This window comes from Gadus macrocephalus, chromosome 7 (assembly GCF_031168955.1).
Source record: "Gadus macrocephalus chromosome 7, ASM3116895v1".
In the NCBI taxonomy this organism is placed as follows: Eukaryota; Metazoa; Chordata; class Actinopteri; order Gadiformes; family Gadidae; genus Gadus; species Gadus macrocephalus.
Window position 1 is genome coordinate 6,368,307 of NC_082388.1, and position 18,295 is coordinate 6,386,601.

General features: G+C 48.9%; 1 pseudogene; it reads left to right on the top strand.

The window, feature by feature from the left end:
* The first annotated feature begins 14,653 nt into the window (after positions 1 to 14,653).
* On the top strand, positions 14,654 to 18,017 carry LOC132461168 (uncharacterized; annotated as a pseudogene).
* Positions 18,018 to 18,295: the final 278 nt, after the last annotated feature.

Genomic DNA, 18,295 nt, shown 5'->3' on the forward strand with positions numbered 1-18,295 from the left:
TCAATTTCTAGTCTTTTTTACACGTAGTAAGTTTCAATAACTCCATACCATTACATATCGACATTCAAGGAGCAAAGATGAGACGTCGTTGTGTGGTGAGAACTGATAGAAAATCGTAAACAACAACAATCGCCGGTGGGGAGAAGCCATTTTTCCTTTGACTGGAAGCCTGCTTTATTTATTGTAGGTTACAAAAAATAAAGAAAATGGCGGCATTGTTGTTGTTATCGATTTTGTATCAGTTCTCACCACACAACGACGTCTCATCTTTGCTGCTTAAATGTCGGTATGTAATGGTATGGAGTTATTGAAACTTACTACTTGTAAAAAAGACAAGAAATTGAATGATTATTTTTAAGCCTCGAAAGTTGCACTGGGTGCCTTTAAGGTGTCGCCAATTACTGCAATGAATTGTGCACATGCCATCTCATTGCTATACGTCGGGTTGACGTTTAATCCATTTTTCTTCATGAGAATAATTTCGGATTTAAATTTGGTGAATGGCAACTCCTCTTTGGCAATGTTGTATGCAACATTAAATTAGATCATTTCCGATTCCTCTTAGAGAACCTTATTGTTACTGCCTGTCGCTGAAATGCAGCTGGGAGAGGGGCCACTTTCTCTACACACTTGTCACGTCATGTTGGGTTATTTAGACAGCTTTTTTAATGTTTCGATACGAAACGTTGTTGACCCGCTTACAAATGCACTATTACCTGCCATATTCTGACCACACTCCTGACAGTAAATCTGTACATCGTTTGGTTGATGTGTCCCCAATCTCTTCACTTCCATTTTCTCCTCCAAAGACATTAAAGAAAACTGATTAGAAAAGTAAATAATCCACTTCGTTCATTTTCATGCTAACGCCCGCCATACTGCACTTGCGCTACTGTGCTGTGATTGGTCGAAGGTCACTGTACTGTAGCTACTGTGCTAGGTCAGCCTTTGGGCCAAACTAATTTAGCCCAAATGGGAAGCATATGAAGGGGGCGTGTCAGGGCACCTGTCAATCAAACGTCAATGGAAGCTTACGCTACTGCGCTTGGGCTAAATGAAATTAGCCCAAATGGGGAGCATATGAAGGGGGGCGTGTCACGATACCTGTCAATCAAAATTGAATGGAAGCTTACGCTACTCCGCTTGGGCTGAATACATTTAGCCCGTTCACAGGAAAAAACTGAAGATATGTCATATATCCTGGGTTTTTCTGTCACTTTTTGGTGCTGTTGCTGCTTTAGGTTCTACCAAAATTTAAAACAATGTGTTCTAAGGTTTTTAATAATATTTTTTCATTTTTACTGTAAAAGGTAGGGGGGGCTTAGCCCTGTTAGCCCATTTATGCCAGCCGTCCCTGGGTATAATGTCTGATATATATATATATATATATATATATATTGTATTTGACGTTTTGTACTTATTTTATTGTTTATTGCTATTGTTCCCCTGCTTTTGCAATGAGTTGTAACTGGTCATTTAACAACATTTTGAGGAGATAATCTGCGGGTTGGTGAGGGGTGTCACATGCCACCGCACACTTTTTGCACTTTTTTTTGCCGATTTCGGATGACGCAAAGCAAAATCATCGCTACAGATGTCATGTTTGCGATTGTAGATGCCGTTAATTTGTGAAACGACAGTCACTGCCCTCTAGAGGATTCATTGCGTAACATCCATAACAACGCTGAAACCAGACGGAGGTATGAAGGGTAGTTCCGGGGGCAACGTTTGGGGAGACGGACGAATTTCGTCCGGATCCGGAGGTATGGATCGGCCTTAAGTGGGCCCCTAACAGATGGGAGTGTGCCATGAACAGTACCTTGCTAACATACGGGTGGGGTACCACCAGTTGTTCGGTCACCACCCCCCCCTTCTCGACTACCCGATACAGCAGACCCGCCTTGGGGCTGAAGTGAGGGTGTGGCAAGCAACTCACCGACTCCCTCGCTTGGCCATCATGGGTGAGGACGTCACGTGGCTCCAGGCGTGCTTCAGGACATCGTCCTGCAGTTGGGCGCTGGCGAACTGTCCGGGTCGATCCCTTCCCGTAACTCTGGGTACTGGCTGGTGCGCTCCGGCATCAGATCCTGGCCTGCCCGCTGTGCGGGTCCGGTGAGGAAGGGGGACAGTATGTGTCTCGTCCCTGAGGAGGGATATCGCTCCGGTCTGGAGAACCGTTCCGACGGTGTGTTCCTCGCCTGTCGACGTCGTCCGTGTGTGTGTGTGTGTGTGTGTGTGTGTGTGTGTGTGTGTGTGTGTGTGTGTGTGTGTGTGTGTGTGTGTGTGTGTGTGTGTGTGTGTGTGTGTGTGTGTGTGTGTGTGTGCGTGCGTGCGCCCCCCCCGCGCCTCGCATTCCCTGTTCGTCAGCTACCAAAGAGAGGAACGTCTGCACCTCAATAGCTAACCACAACATGCTCTTTTCGGTTTGCCATATTCTTCCTCCAGAGGGCACATCATCATCATCAGGGGGAACCTAGGGCGCTCATTAATTTTTGTTCACGTGTAAAGGGCAGCCAATAAGGCACTTTCTCTCATTTTCACCACCATAGAGGGCACTTTAGCACACTTTTTCAACCATGGGGGCACCAGACGGGCAGAAGGGCACTAGAAGGGCACCAGACGGGCAGAAAAGCACTAGAAGGGCACTATAAGGACCAGATGAGCAGAAGGGCACTATCAGGGCACTATAAGGGCACTAGAAGGGCACTGGAAGGGCACTGGAAGGGCACTAGAAGGACCAGACGGGCAGAAGGGCACTATCAGGATACTAGAAGGGCTCTAGAAGGGCACTGGAAGAGCACTAGAAGGACCAGACGGGCAGAAGGGCACTATCAGGGTACTAAAAGGGCACCAGATGGGCAGAAGGGCACTTGAAGGACCAGACGGGCAGAAGGGGACTATCAGGGCACTTGAAAAGACCAGACGGGCAGAAGGGGACTATCAGGGTACTAGAAGGGCACTAGAAGGGCACTAGAAGGGCACTAGAAGGACCAGACGGGCCGAAGGGCACTATCAGGGTACTAGAAGGGCACTAGAAGGGCACTGGAAGGGCACTAGAAGGACCAGACGGGCAGAAGGGCACTATCAGGGTACTAGAAGGGCACCAGATGGGCAGAAGGGCACTTGAAGGACAAGACGGGCAGAAGGGGACTATCAGGGCACTAGAAGGACCAGACGGGCTGAAGGGGACTTTCAGGGCACTAGAAGGGCACCAGACGGGCAGAAGGGCACTATCAGGGTACTAAAGGGGGCACTAAAAGGGCACCAGACCGACAGAAGGGGACTATAAGGGCACTGTTCTAGAGGGCACATCATCATAATTTATTGCATGAAGGAGCACCCTAGAGGGCACCTAATCATGTTTTGCACGTGAAAAGGGCAGCCAATAAGGCATTTCCTCTCGTTTTCGACACTCTTGAAGGGCACTTTAGCGCACTCTTTCAATCATTGAGCCACGAGGGGGGGCGGTCCCCTGCCCCCCCCCCTGGGTCCGCCACTGACCATGCACATACAAACACAGACACACATACATACACACACACACACACACACACACACACACACACACACCATAGACACATGCACACACCATACAAACACACACGCAAAAATGCACGCGCACACACGCACACAAACACACACACTCGAAAATAGCATCAGCTTGTTTTAATTTTAACATCATTAGAATGACGCTAGAGGGCACCTCACAGTGCGTCATTTGAATGCCCATGCTGCCTCCATCGCTTGTTGCTCAGGGCAACACAGTCTCACTCCGAGAACGTCAAATACCGACTGTTGGCAAAGGCCCTTTAGCGTCGGTGACTGACGGGAAAGGTACCCTTTTTATTCGCTCGGTGACGGTAAAGGTACCCTTCGGCGTCTTCTGCATACGGAATGGGGGGTGCCTCACTACGTCTCTAATAGACGCTGTGAGCATCTTTCCTATTGGATAGTTTTTAGGATATTCTTCTGTGAAAATGGCGGACATACTTTTTATCCTGGGTGGAAAATATGATATTTTAGCATAGTTAAACCATTAAAAGTGTTTATGTAAACATTTTTAGCGAGAAATGTGCATTTTACTTTCATAATCGTCGTTCGGCGAATGTGAAGGATGTTTGGTTTGATAGATATGACGAAGAATATTTCATCGGGCGATAATGGCCGGCGTACAGGCATCCCGGGCTCACGAAAATAGGTGACATTGTCACGTTATTTAATCTATTGAAACGTGATCAGGTACACGTATTTCTAAATGTTCGTGTCAAAAAGCACAATTTTCAAACTCATGCATATCAATTGGAAGTATTTGTCGTGATTTGTCACTAAGCACGACTTCCATCTAAGGTTCTGTCCGGGAGCTTTCTCCCTATTGTCCCTTAAGGAGCTCCGTACAGAACATTTATTGTTAAAAATTGTCTGTGATAACTAAGAATATGACAGCTTTTCCAGTCTCACCAATATGCGCACAGATCGCACGGTTTGACACTTTCAAGATGCGTGCAGCAGGCCTAGCCTACATACGCCCAATGACCATTTCGTGTGCATACGATACGCAAAACCCAGCATTAACTACTGTGGAGGGCGGATACGTCCATTTCGCGTGCATATGTGCATATGATACGAAAAACCCAGCATTAACTGAATGGGAGATGCAATATTTTAGGACATATTCACCATTTAACGTGTTTCTAATGACATTTCTAGCGAGAAATGTACTTTTCCCTTGAATAATCCTCAGTCAGTGAATGTGTATGATCTTTATTAATCTTTATTATCTGAATGGGAAATGCAGCTCACGTGTTTCCTGCTTTTGTGTTATTAAACCGTTACTTTATGTAACTTTTAATGTTATCATCTTGTTAGAAACACGTACGTTTTCGTGAACACTGGATTACGTCGCATTTCAACATAAAATAGCGTGTTACACACACACACACACACACACACACACACACACACACACACACACACACACACACACACACACACACACACACACACACACACACACACACACACACACACACACACACACACACACACTGCATTTCGCTGCCAAATGAATAAATACTAAGGCAGAATAAAGAATAAATTAATTCATTATCATTCAACTTCAACATGCGTTATTACAGTATAGTGGTGGAGGGATGACGTGTGTTGGCCAACCCGGAAGTGAGCGTCGCCCTGGGTTCCCTTGACAAAAAGCCAACGGGTTTTTCCATTTGATTTTGGATTATTGCAGAAAAATTAGCATCTTTGAAGCACCTCCTCAAAAACTGAAAATAAATAAAAATAACTGTGCTCCAAAGAAAGAAATGTAAACCAATGCATTCCGAATGGGAGTGTTTCTCCGATTTTTCCATGCTACACAGAACGAAATGTAAACCCATGCAAATAAAGACTTCATGGTCATAATCATTTAAATATCATTAATCTCCTGAGGGTGGTATTCTATTTTTTTCAACGGGGCTGAATCCAGTCACTTGACCGTCATGGTTGCTATGGTGGTTGCTATCCACCAGCCCCTCTAATCCTTACATGGCTCTAAAAACCACGCGGCAAATGAGCTGCCGTAAATTGTGTTGTTTTTGTCGTAAACTAGTGTCCGATGGTTAAAAAATAGACGGATATTCCAAGGTATCCTTAAAAGGCAGCTTGGATGTTTTTATTTTCTGCAGTTTAGACTTCTTCTATAACCTATTTTTGAAAGCAAAACACCAAGCTCATTGATTTAACGAGGCAGGGTTATTTGAAACAATTTATTAAATAAATATTTATGAGAGGTCATTCCTTCTCCTGAGTTTTCTTCCTATTTATGTCTAGTGTACAACCCTACTGTCCACAAGCATCACCCCCCCCTCCCCATATGGATTTGGAGAATTGTTGTCACGTCCCAGTGGTGGAGGTATCATATATATGAAAGAGGGCATTCAATTATACTACAATGATCAATTAGGAGGCCGAAGCCCTAAAGGAAGTGATGCAATAGGTGACTGGGTCGACGACATTTAAGTAAGCTTTACTTTGAGGTCTCTTATATATCAAAGGGGGTCTCATAGGACGCATACGCTTCAACCTGTGGCTCCGGCCCTACAGGAAATGACTCAGCAAGTGCTCCATCTCGTTGCACCTGCACCCAGCGGCTCGCTTGCAAGATTTTGGCCTGAAGTTATTCCCAGACCTACACCGTAGCCATCCAACCTGCATATCTGAGAATCAGGCCTCTCTTTAATAATGACAAAATGTATGAGAGAAATACACATTAACTTTTGACTCATAAGCGGCGTGGTGCCGGCTCCTTTTGACCTTTTGACCCCAGACTTCTGGGGGAATAGCTGAATCAATTCATTAGTCAATCAAAAGCATGTAAATATCTTTCCGGTGGCGTAAGAGGGAGAACAAGGTGTCCTTCAACATCTACGCTTCCAGGCGATTGCAACGGTGCCACACATGAGCATATTCGAACATGTTTAATGGTAGTAATTAGCTGTCGAAATTGGAGGCCTTAATCAATAATGAGCAGCTATTGATTTGCTTCCCGATAGAAATTTGTGACAAATGACATGTTATTTAGCCTCTACACGTTGAGTTGAGTCCAATGACACCAAGCATGACACTCTAGAAAATGGTAACATGTATTTTACATGGTACACCTAGGTCTAGGACATGATCTCGGTGTAGCAAGAGGGCAAGCTTGATCTCATTGGACTCAGCTTAACGTGTAGATGCTAAATAACATGTAATTTGTCAAAAATCTCCATCGGGAAGCAAATCTATAGCTGGTCATTATTGATAAAGGCCTCCAAAATCGACAGCTAATTACTACCCCGAAACATATTCAAATATGATCATGTGTGGCACTGTTGCAATCGCCTCGAAACGTAGATGTCAAAGGACACCTTGTTTGCCCCGTTACGTAACCGGGAAGATATTTTCATACTTCTAATGAATTGATTCATATTTTAAGGTTCTCTGAGACTTTAAGTGGCTGCAGCAGAAGTGTTGAGACGAAAGATGATATCAAGACATTTATAGAATATTCCCATTCACATTATGATTCTTCGTCATAACATCCGACCAAACATCCTTTACAGTCACCAAGCGAGGATTATGAAAGTCCAGGCCCCCCCTTCCGGCACTCGGGGTCCGACTGGGCCAAGTTTAGGGCAGGAAGGGCCCCCCATTCCGGCCCTCGGGGTCCGACCGGGCCAAGTTTCGGTGCGGGGGTCCCAGTTAGGCCTTAGAATAAGGTATTCAAATTTCAGGGCGGTAGGACCTTCCTATCTCAAAAACTGTTTTTCCACCACATTCTGAACCATTAGGTCTTGCAGGTAACACTTCTGAGGGGCTTTGTCCAAATGACAGTCCATTTGGGAAAACTTTTTTTCCCTAAGGGCTAGAACTCCAAATCTCGGATATGTCGTTCTCGGGGCCCCGGGAAATGTGTGTAAACATTTTAGCATCCCTAGCTATCTCGAAAAGGCCGGAAAAGGGGCATGACCTCCCACAGTACGGTAAATGTACATAAGACAGAGGTTAGTTTCTAGTCCCCATTTTTTGTGGGATGGAGGTGTACATTTGTGGCTTAATGTGTGTAGTCACAGCTGGCCTGTGGCCACGTTTTTGAAGTCTGGGGTCAAAAGGTCAAAAGGAGCCGGCACCACGCCGCTTATGAGATAACAAAAAGTGAATGTGTATTTCTCTAATAGCTTTTTGTCATTATTAAAGAGAAGCCTGATTCTAAGATATGCGTGTTGGATGGCTAGGGTGTAGGTCTGGGAAGAACTTCAGGCCAAAATCTTGCAAGCGAGCCGCTGGGTGCAGGTGCAACGAGATGGAGCACTTGCTGAGTCATTTCCTGTAGGGCTGGAGCCACAGGTTGAAGCGTATGCGTCCTTTGAGACCCCCTTTGATATATATAAGAGACCTCAAAGTAAAGCATACTTAAATGTTGTCGACCCAGTCACCTATTGCATCACTTCCTTTAGGGCTTCGGCCTAAAGGACAAAGCCCCTCAGAAGTGTTACCTGCAAGACCTAATGGTTCAGAATGTGGTGGAAAAACAGTTTTTGAGATAGGAAGGTCCTACCGCCCTGAAATTTGAATACCTTATTCTAAGGCCTAACTGGGACCCCCGCACCGAAACTTGGCCCGGTCGGACCCCGAGGGCCGGAATGGGGGGCCCTTCCTGCCCTAAACTTGGCCCAGTCGGACCCCGAGTGCCGGAAGGGGGGGCCTGGACTTTCATAATCCTCGCTTGGTGACTGTAAAGGATGTTTGGTCGGATGTTATGACGAAGAATCATAATGTGAATGGGAATATTCTATAAATGTCTTGATATCATCTTTCGTCTCAACACTTCTGCTGCAGCCACTTAAAGTCTCAGAGAACCTTAAAATATGAATCAATTCATTAGAAGTATGAAAATATCTTCCCGGTTACGTAACGGGGCAAACAAGGTGTCCTTTGACATCTACGTTTTGAGGCGATTGCAACAGTGCCACACATGATCATATTTGAATATGTTTCGGGGTAGTAATTAGCTGTCGATTTTGGAGGCCTTTATCAATAATGACCAGCTATAGATTTGCTTCCCGATGGAGATTTTTGACAAATTACATGTTATTTAGCATCTACACGTTAAGCTGAGTCCAATGAGATCAAGCTTGCCCTCTTGCTACACCGAGATCATGTCCTAGACCTAGGTGTACCATGTAAAATACATGTTACCATTTTCTAGAGTGTCATGCTTGGTGTCATTGGACTCAACTCAACGTGTAGAGGCTAAATAACATGTCATTTGTCACAAATTTCTATCGGGAAGCAAATCAATAGCTGCTCATTATTGATTAAGGCCTCCAATTTCGACAGCTAATTACTACCATTAAACATGTTCGAATATGCTCATGTGTGGCACCGTTGCAATCGCCTGGAAGCGTAGATGTTGAAGGACACCTTGTTCTCCCTCTTACGCCACCGGAAAGATATTTACATGCTTTTGATTGACTAATGAATTGATTCAGCTATTCCCCCAGAAGTCTGGGGTCAAAAGGTCAAAAGGAGCCGGCACCACGCCGCTTATGAGTCAAAAGTTAATGTGTATTTCTCTCATACATTTTGTCATTATTAAAGAGAGGCCTGATTCTCAGATATGCAGGTTGGATGGCTACGGTGTAGGTCTGGGAATAACTTCAGGCCAAAATCTTGCAAGCGAGCCGCTGGGTGCAGGTGCAACGAGATGGAGCACTTGCTGAGTCATTTCCTGTAGGGCCGGAGCCACAGGTTGAAGCGTATGCGTCCTATGAGACCCCCTTTGATATATAAGAGACCTCAAAGTAAAGCTTACTTAAATGTCGTCGACCCAGTCACCTATTGCATCACTTCCTTTAGGGCTTCGGCCTCCTAATTGATCATTGTAGTATAATTGAATGCCCTCTTTCATATATATGATACCTCCACCACTGGGACGTGACAACAATTCTCCAAATCCATATGGGGAGGGGGGGGGTGATGCTTGTGGACAGTAGGGTTGTGCACTAGACATAAATAGGAAGAAAACTCAGGAGAAGGAATGACCTCTCATAAATATTTATTTAATAAATTGTTTCAAATAACCCTGCCTCGTTAAATCAATGAGCTTGGTGTTTTGCTTTCAAAAATAGGTTATAGAAGAAGTCTAAACTGCAGAAAATAAAAACATCCAAGCTGCCTTTTAAGGATACCTTGGAATATCCGTCTATTTTTTAACCATCGGACACTAGTTTACGACAAAAACAACACAATTTACGGCAGCTCATTTGCCGCGTGGTTTTTAGAGCCATGTAAGGATTAGAGGGGCTGGTGGATAGCAACCACCATAGCAACCATGACGGTCAAGTGACTGGATTCAGCCCCGTTGAAAAAAATAGAATACCACCCTCAGGAGATTAATGATATTTAAATGATTATGACCATGAAGTCTTTATTTGCATGGGTTTACATTTCGTTCTGTGTAGCATGGAAAAATCGGAGAAACACTCCCATTCGGAATGCATTGGTTTACATTTCTTTCTTTGGAGCACAGTTATTTTTATTTATTTTCAGTTTTTGAGGAGGTGCTTCAAAGATGCTAATTTTTCTGCAATAATCCAAAATCAAATGGAAAAACCCGTTGGCTTTTTGTCAAGGGAACCCAGGGCGACGCTCACTTCCGGGTTGGCCAACACACGTCATCCCTCCACCACTATACTGTAATAACGCATGTTGAAGTTGAATGATAATGAATTAATTTATTCTTTATTCTGCCTTAGTATTTATTCATTTGGCAGCGAAATGCAGTGTGTGTGTGTGTGTGTGTGTGTGTGTGTGTGTGTGTGTGTGTGTGTGTGTGTGTGTGTGTGTGTGTGTGTGTGTGTGTGTGTGTGTGTGTGTGTGTGTGTGTGTGTGTGTAACACGCTATTTTATGTTGAAATGCGACGTAATCCAGTGTTCACGAAAACGTACGTGTTTCTAACAAGATGATATCATTAAAAGTTACATAAAGTAACGGTTTAATAACACAAAAGCAGGAAACACGTGAGCTGCATTTCCCATTCAGATAATAAAGATTAATAAAGATCATACACATTCACTGACTGAGGATTATTCAAGGGAAAAGTACATTTCTCGCTAGAAATGTCATTAGAAACACGTTAAATGGTGAATATGTCCTAAAATATTGCATCTCCCATTCAGTTAATGCTGGGTTTTTCGTATCATATGCACATATGCACGCGAAATGGACGTATCCGCCCTCCACAGTAGCCTAGTTAATGCTGGGTTTTGCGTATCGTATGCACACGAAATGGTCATTGGGCGTATGTAGGCTACTGCACGCATCTTGAAAGTGTCAAACCGTGCGATCTGTGCGCATATTGGTGAGACTGGAAAAGCTGTCATATTCTTAGTTATCACAGACAATTTTTAACAATAAATGTTCTGTACGGAGCTCCTTAAGGGACAATAGGGAGAAAGCTCCCGGACAGAACCTTAGATGGAAGTCGTGCTTAGTGACAAATCACGACAAATACTTCCAATTGATATGCATGAGTTTGAAAATTGTGCTTTTTGACACGAACATTTAGAAATACGTGTACCTGATCACGTTTCAATAGATTAAATAACGAATGTCACCTATTTTCGTGAGCCCGGGATGCCTGTACGCCGGCCATTATCGCCCGATGAAATATTCTTCGTCATATCTATCAAACCAAACATCCTTCACATTCGCCGAACGACGATTATGAAAGTAAAATGCACATTTCTCGCTAAAAATGTTTACATAAACACTTTTAATGGTTTAACTATGCTAAAATATCATATTTTCCACCCAGGATAAAAAGTATGTCCGCCATTTTCACAGAAGAATATCCTAAAAACTATCCAATAGGAAAGATGCTCACAGCGTCTATTAGAGACGTAGTGAGGCACCCCCCATTCCGTATGCAGAAGACGCCGAAGGGTACCCGAGCGAATAAAAAGGGTACCTTTCCCGTCAGTCACCGACGCTAAAGGGCCTTTGCCAACAGTCGGTATTTGACGTTCTCGGAGTGAGACTGTGTTGCTCAGGGATACACGACACGACACCGTTCATAAAACATTGGTGCGTGGAGTGATTCATTGGAAAATCATACACATCCGATTTCAAATTAATTTCCACACTATTAAATCCGTGATGGATCCGGTGCATAACTCATATTATAGCTCGTGCTAATTAAATAATTTACTCCTTACGGTTGTTGATCTGTTTTTGTGTTCGTGTCCACCTCCTATCCATTAGCGTGCTGAATGTGTGTGTGTGTGTGTGTCTGTGTGTGCGTCACGTGTGTGTGTGTTTGCGGGAGTGTGTGTGTGTGTTGTTGTGTTTGTTGCCGTGTTTGCGTGACTGTGTGTTTGCGTATGCGCGCGCGCGCGCGTGTATGTGTGTGTGTGTGTGTGTGTGTGTGTGTGTGTGTGTGTGTGTGTGTGTGTGTGTGTGTGTGTGTGTGTTCTTATTCATGTTTGTGTGTGTATGCATGTTTTGTGCGTGCGCATGTTCAAGTGTTTGTGTGTGTGCCGCGTATGTCTGTAATGTGGAGACCTTGGTCGCCGTGTTCAGGGTGTCGCAAGGGATCCTGGGGGGGGGGGGGGGGGGGGGGTTGGACAAGATCGGACACAGAGATCCAAACTCCATTAACTAACCGCTTTGTTTTTCAGTACAGGGACATTTCTATGTTCTCTCTCTTTCTCTCTCTCCCCCCCCCCCCTCTCTCTCTCTCTCTCTCTCTCTCTCTCTCTCTCTCTCTCTCTCTCTCTCTCTCTCTCTCTCTCTCTCTCTCTCTCTCTCACTAATTGGCCTCATGTTCGAATTGAGATTCACGCGATCCATGCTCAGTGCGCGTGGCTTGATCGCTCAAAGGAGCGCTCATGCAAGTCGACAATTATCCCATAAGTGTTCAAGGAGACACATTGGCGCGGGTGTGTGTGTGTGTGTGTGTGTGTGTGTGTGTGTGTGTGTGTGTGTGTGTGTGTGTGTGTGTGTGTGTGTGTGTGTGTGTGTGTGTGTGTGTGTGTGTGGCGCATCAGATAGCAAGGACGCGTAAAACGCGGGAAATGGACGATGACTTCTGTTAGCGAGAGGCAATCCAAAACACACACACACACACACACACACACACACACACACACACACACGCACACACACACACACACACACACACACACACACACACACACACACACACACACACACACACACACACACACACACACACACACACACACACACACGCACACGCACACGTACACGCAGACACACGCGTACTCACGCATGCAAAACCGTCTGACAAGGCAGAGGCGGGAAATACATTGGAAGTCTGAGATTCCGGTCACATATGCGGTTTGGATTTGAAGCAATCAGGGTGTGTGTTGAAGAGAGATTTGGTTTCCGTTCGTTTGCGGATAATCCGTGCGAGAGTGGTGCAATGCTGTTTGCGTTGGAGATTACAGATTTTGATTTTGATTAGAAATATAATTTATATTCTGGACCCTTGCCAACTTTTTTGCTACCAAACTCATCCAATACTACTTTCTGTGCTGTTAGTTATTATCAACCAGAGAATACTCTCGATTTATCTTATAGGCGTCCTATTATGCCACCAGATGTGAGTGTCTTCCTGTGTTTCAGTGACATCACAAGTGGGCGTGTCCACTTAGACGTAGGCTTGATAGATCAGTCTACCAGCCTACCCAGTGGACCGTAGCATCCGTCAGACGTCTGGGTGGACACGCCCACTTGTGATGTGACTAAAACGCAGAAAGAGGCAGCGTTCTATTTCATCCTTACTGACCGCCAGAGGCGGTGCATTAAGCACTGGATTTATCTGTCTCGCGCATGCGCAGTTCGAGTACCTATACCAACAAGGTCACATGTGACCCTCGTGACACTGGATTGGCTATATAGCCCGGTGTCGACAGAGGATCTGTTCCTTTCATCTTTTCGCAAAGACGCATGTTGTAGTACCGCTTGCGGATAGCGTATTCGCTTTTTGAAAAGGATCGCGCTCCAGACTGTGTGCAGCCTCGCGACCAAGGGTCGGAGCAACGGGTGAACTCGTCCTCCAGGGGCTGTTTTTCTGTACAGCGCCGAAATGCTTCCTTTGAGTAGAAGCTTCCAAGTTTTTGTTTAGTAACACTTTTGTTAGAAGAATACATATATATAATCGTTCAGTCACTTACCGGTGAAGGCAGCGCTCTCGCGTCCTCTCCCGGCAATACTGCTGGGATTATTTTCACTACTGGGATTATTTTCACTACTGGCTACATTGTACAGTTCGCTCCCCCCAGCGCTTGTAGCTGCTACTTGATAGCTCCCTGATAGAAACAGCTCGGCTGTGTTCTGGGTTACCAAATTTATTTGGTAAAAGTTTTTCCGGTCAGTCACTTACCGGTGAAGGCAGCGTTCTCGCGCCCTCTCCCTGTAACACTGTTGCGTATTTCTTTCGGTCAATTACCGGTGAAGGCAGCGCTCTCGCGCCCTCTCCCTGTAACACTGTTGGGGTTTTTCTTTTCAGTCACTTACCGGTGAAGCCAGCGCTCTCGCGCCCTCTCCCTGTAACACTTGTGTGTTTCTTTTCAGTCACTTACCGGTGAAGGCAGCGGTCTCGCGTCCTCTCCCGAGAACACTGCTGTATATTTGAGTGTGTAATTATTTTCAGTCACTTGCTGGTGAAGACTGCGCTCTCGCGTCCTCTCCCGGTAACACTTTTTTGGCTTTTCTTGAATTAGTAGCTTACTGGTGAAGGCAGTGCTCCCTCTCCCAGTGTTCTGCTGATGGCTCATGTGTGTGGCGCCTGTGTGGCCCTCCTTGAGCCTGACGATGGCCATGATCGCTGCCCCTCTTGCCTCGGCTTCGAGCATTTGAGGGAGGGCCTTACAGAGAGGGCCTGTATGAACTGCGGCTCCATGCCCTTGGCACTCAGGCTGGCTAGGCTCGCAGCGGTGGAACAACCAACAGCCGTTGACCATCCATCAATGGCGCCACTTCCTCCGGCTCAGCCCGTCCGTTCTTGGCGTCGGGGTAGAGCAGGCCCCCCCCCCCAGGAAAAGGGCTAGGGACGAGCTAGAATCCAAGGTGGATCGCTTGTCGTCCGACATGGTGAGGATACAGGAACTCCTCCTGACCCTGCAACCTGGGGCAGGTGGCGCGGTGGCTGACATCCGGCCTGACCCTTCCTTGGGGGATGTGCCGGGGACGGACGACGTCCTGTCGCTGGCGGCATCAGCCAACCTCTTCAGTGAGGGTGTCACGGGGGAGGAAGCCTCAAACGCTTTTGGGGAGGCCTCCCGCTCCTCTGCTCAGAGCTCTGGGCACAGCACAGAGGGTAACCCCATCGGGGCCGTCATCCGTACGGCCCTGGCTCGCCTGGGGCTCGATGCTCCTCAGGCAGACTTGGCTCAGCCTAGCGCCTTTTTCAGGCGCAGCCCTGCCACAGCCCCTTTCTCTGTCCCTCCTTCGGAGGAGTATTTAAAGGAGCTACACGTCTGCTGGAAGGATGCCAAGGCTCTCCCCCGTCCTTCTTCCAGTGCTCGGGCCTTGGCTGCCATGCGGGATCCAGCGCAGTATGGTTTGGGTCGCATGCCACCCGTTGAGCCCGCCATTGCCTCCCTCATTTTAACCCCCGATCAGGCCTTGCAGCCGGATGCCAGGTGTCCTCGGCCCCAGTGCAGGGTCACAGACGACCTGCTCTCGAAGGCCTATGACGCAGCAGCGCGTATGGGGCGGATTGGCAATTCCCTCTCCCACCTAATGCTGGCGCTCTCGACCTCGCTGCAACAAGCTGCAGTTGAGCCGTCTACGCAGGACCTGAGCGACGCGTCCCTACAGGCCTTTGCCCTCATGTCCAGGGAATTGGGGCGTGTTATGTCCACCCTGGTCCAGACTCGCCGCCAGGTTTGGTTGGCTCAGTCGCCCCTGACGGAGGCGTGCAGGAAGGCCCTCAGAGCCGTGCCAGTGGTACCGGGGGAGCTGTTTGGGTCAGCTGCCCTGGAGACGCTGGAGCGAGCTGCCCAAGCTAGGCAAACCAACCTGCAGCTGTCGGGTCTTCACAGGAGTGTGTCCGCTCCTGGCAGGCCTAGAGCCCCCCCGGCTGCCCACCGGGGCCGCTACCAGCCACCACGCTCTTACCCAGCGAGAGATGAGGGCCTACGTAGGTCTCGGCGGCCCGCCCAGCAGCCCGCTGATAGCTTTCGCTCCCCCGCCCGCCCATCGCCCGGGCAGCCTCGGGCCGCGGAGCCTCACCGGTACCCCTCCAGAGCCGACAGAGGCCGGGGGGCCAGGCGCTAGGACCACGGGGCCGGTCGTCGGCTGTTTTTCCCAGCAGCAGATCAGTTACTGGGCTGCCTGTACTATAGACCCCTGGGTGGTTTCCACCTTAACCTGGGGGTACGAATTACAGTTCCGACGCCGGCCCCAGGCCTTCGGCCGGGTCAGGATGACAGTCGTCCGTGACCCGACGAAGGCCGCAGCTCTGGCCCAGGAGCTATCCGCCCTCCTGGCCAAGGGTGCGATCGAGCCAGTGGACCCTCAGTTACAACCCGGGGTGTTCTACTCGGCCTACTTTCTGGTAACCAAGAAAGACGGCGGATTCAGGCCCATTCTAGACCTAAGGGGCCTGAACACGTTTTAAATTTTTTTACCATTCCACATGCTCACCTCGGCGGACACCCTGAGGGTAGTTGCCAGGGGGGAGTGGTTCACGACCATAGACCTGAAGGACGCCTATTTTCATGTGCCGGTTGCGGCACTCCACAGGCTGTTCCTGAGGTTTGCCTATCGGGGCAGGCATTACCAGTTCAGGGTACTTCCCTTCGGGCTTTCCCTCTCCCCGAGGGTTTTCACCAGGGTTGTGGCGGCAGCCCTCGCACCCCTACAGATGCAGGGCATGAAGGTCCTGCCGTATCTGGACGACTGGCTGGTCTGTGCGCCCTCCAGATCCCAGGTGGCCCAGGACACGGCCCGCCTGCTGTCGCACGTCGCCCGGCTGGGCTTGACGGTGAACCAAGCAAAGAGTTGCCTGGACCCTTCCCAACGGGTTACCTATCTGGGGTTGGTCCTGGACTCGGTCGCCATGAAGGCCTACCTTTCACCTCAACGGGTGAACGACATCCTCCGCCTCCTTCCCCTCTTCAGAGCCGGCAGGAGGCTGCTTTTTATTCAGTTTCTTCAGCTTCTGGGCAAGCTGGCAGCTGCTTCAGCTGTGGTGCCTCTGGGCTTACTGTCCCTGCGCCCACTCCAAATGTGGCTGAACAGCCTGCACCTAGATGCCAGGTGGCACAGGCAGAGGAGGGTCAAGGTGACCCTGCAGTGTCTTGTCTCTCTGGCTCCATGGAGAAAGAGAGCATATCTGGAGGCAGGCGTGCCCATGGGCGCAATCCCGGCACGCCGGGAGTTGGTGACAACCGACGCCTGCCTCTCGGGATGGGGCGCAGTGTGGCAGGGCAGGACTGCGCAGGGACGGTGGTCTGGCCGGGACGTGGCACAACACATCAATGTGCTGGAACTCCGGGCTGTGCAGCTGGCGCTAGCCAGCTTTCTGCCCCATTTGACAGGCCGGCATGTCCTGGCCCGGTCGGACAACATGGCCACGGTTTCCCAGGTGAACCACCAGGGGGGCACCAGGTCAGCACGGCTTCTCCGGGTATCCCAGAGCCTGTGGACTTGGGCTTCTCCCCGTCTGGCCAGCCTACGGGCAGTCTATTTGCCGGGGGCCCAGAATCGGGCGGCAGACTTCCTCTCCCGACGGAAGCCTCCACCGGGGGAATGGCGGCTTCACCCCGAGGTGGTGGAGTCAATGTGGGGCCTCTTCGGCAGGGCAGAGGTGGACCTCTTTGCCTCGGAGGAGTCGGCGCATTGCCCCCTCTGGTTCTCCTGGGCAGAAGCGTCCAGCCCTTTAGGGCAGGACGCGCTGGCGCACGATTGGCCGGACAGGCCTCTTTATGCGTACCCACCATTGCCTCTGGTTCTGCCGACACTCCAGAGGGTCCTTTTGCAGGGCCACCGGCTCCTTCTGGTGGCCCCCTTTTGGCCGGGGAGGCTCTGGTATCCACTGCTGCTCAAGCTCTGCTGCAGCTTGCCATGGCGCCTCCCCGACAGGAGGGATCTCCTGTCCCAGCTGGGGGGTCAGATCTGGCATCCCGACCCCTCTCGCCTACAGCTCTGGGCTTGGCCACTGCAGGGCCCGACCCACTGCTGAGGGAGTGCACTGCGGCTGTCAGGGGTACGGTCATGAGTGCCAGGGCACCGTCGACCAGGTTGCAGTACGGAAACAAGTGGAAGCTGTTCTCCAACTGGTGTGCGGCTAGGGCCGTGGATCCAGTGCACTGCGCTGTGACCACGGTGCTGGAATTTCTGCAGTCCCTCCTGGATAGTGGCCGGTCGCACTCTACCTTGAGGGTCTATGTCGCTGCCATCTCCTCCCTACATGATAGGGTTGACAGCGCCACGGTAGGGTGCCACAGATTAGTGTCCCTCTATCTTAGAGGGGCTTTGAGGCTGCGTCCATGCGGTCTCCAGCATGGGACCTGCCGCTGGTGCTGGAAGCCTTGTCATCGCCTCCCTTCGAGCCTTTGGGTCAAGGGGGGTTGAAGTGGCTGTCCATGAAGGCTGCCTTTTTACTCGCCATAACATCTGCCAAGCGGGTCGGGGAGTTGCATGCCCTATCAGTGAGTGATACATGCCTGAGGTGGAACTCTGATGGCTCGGGTGTCACTCTATGGCCGAATGTTGCGTTCCTGC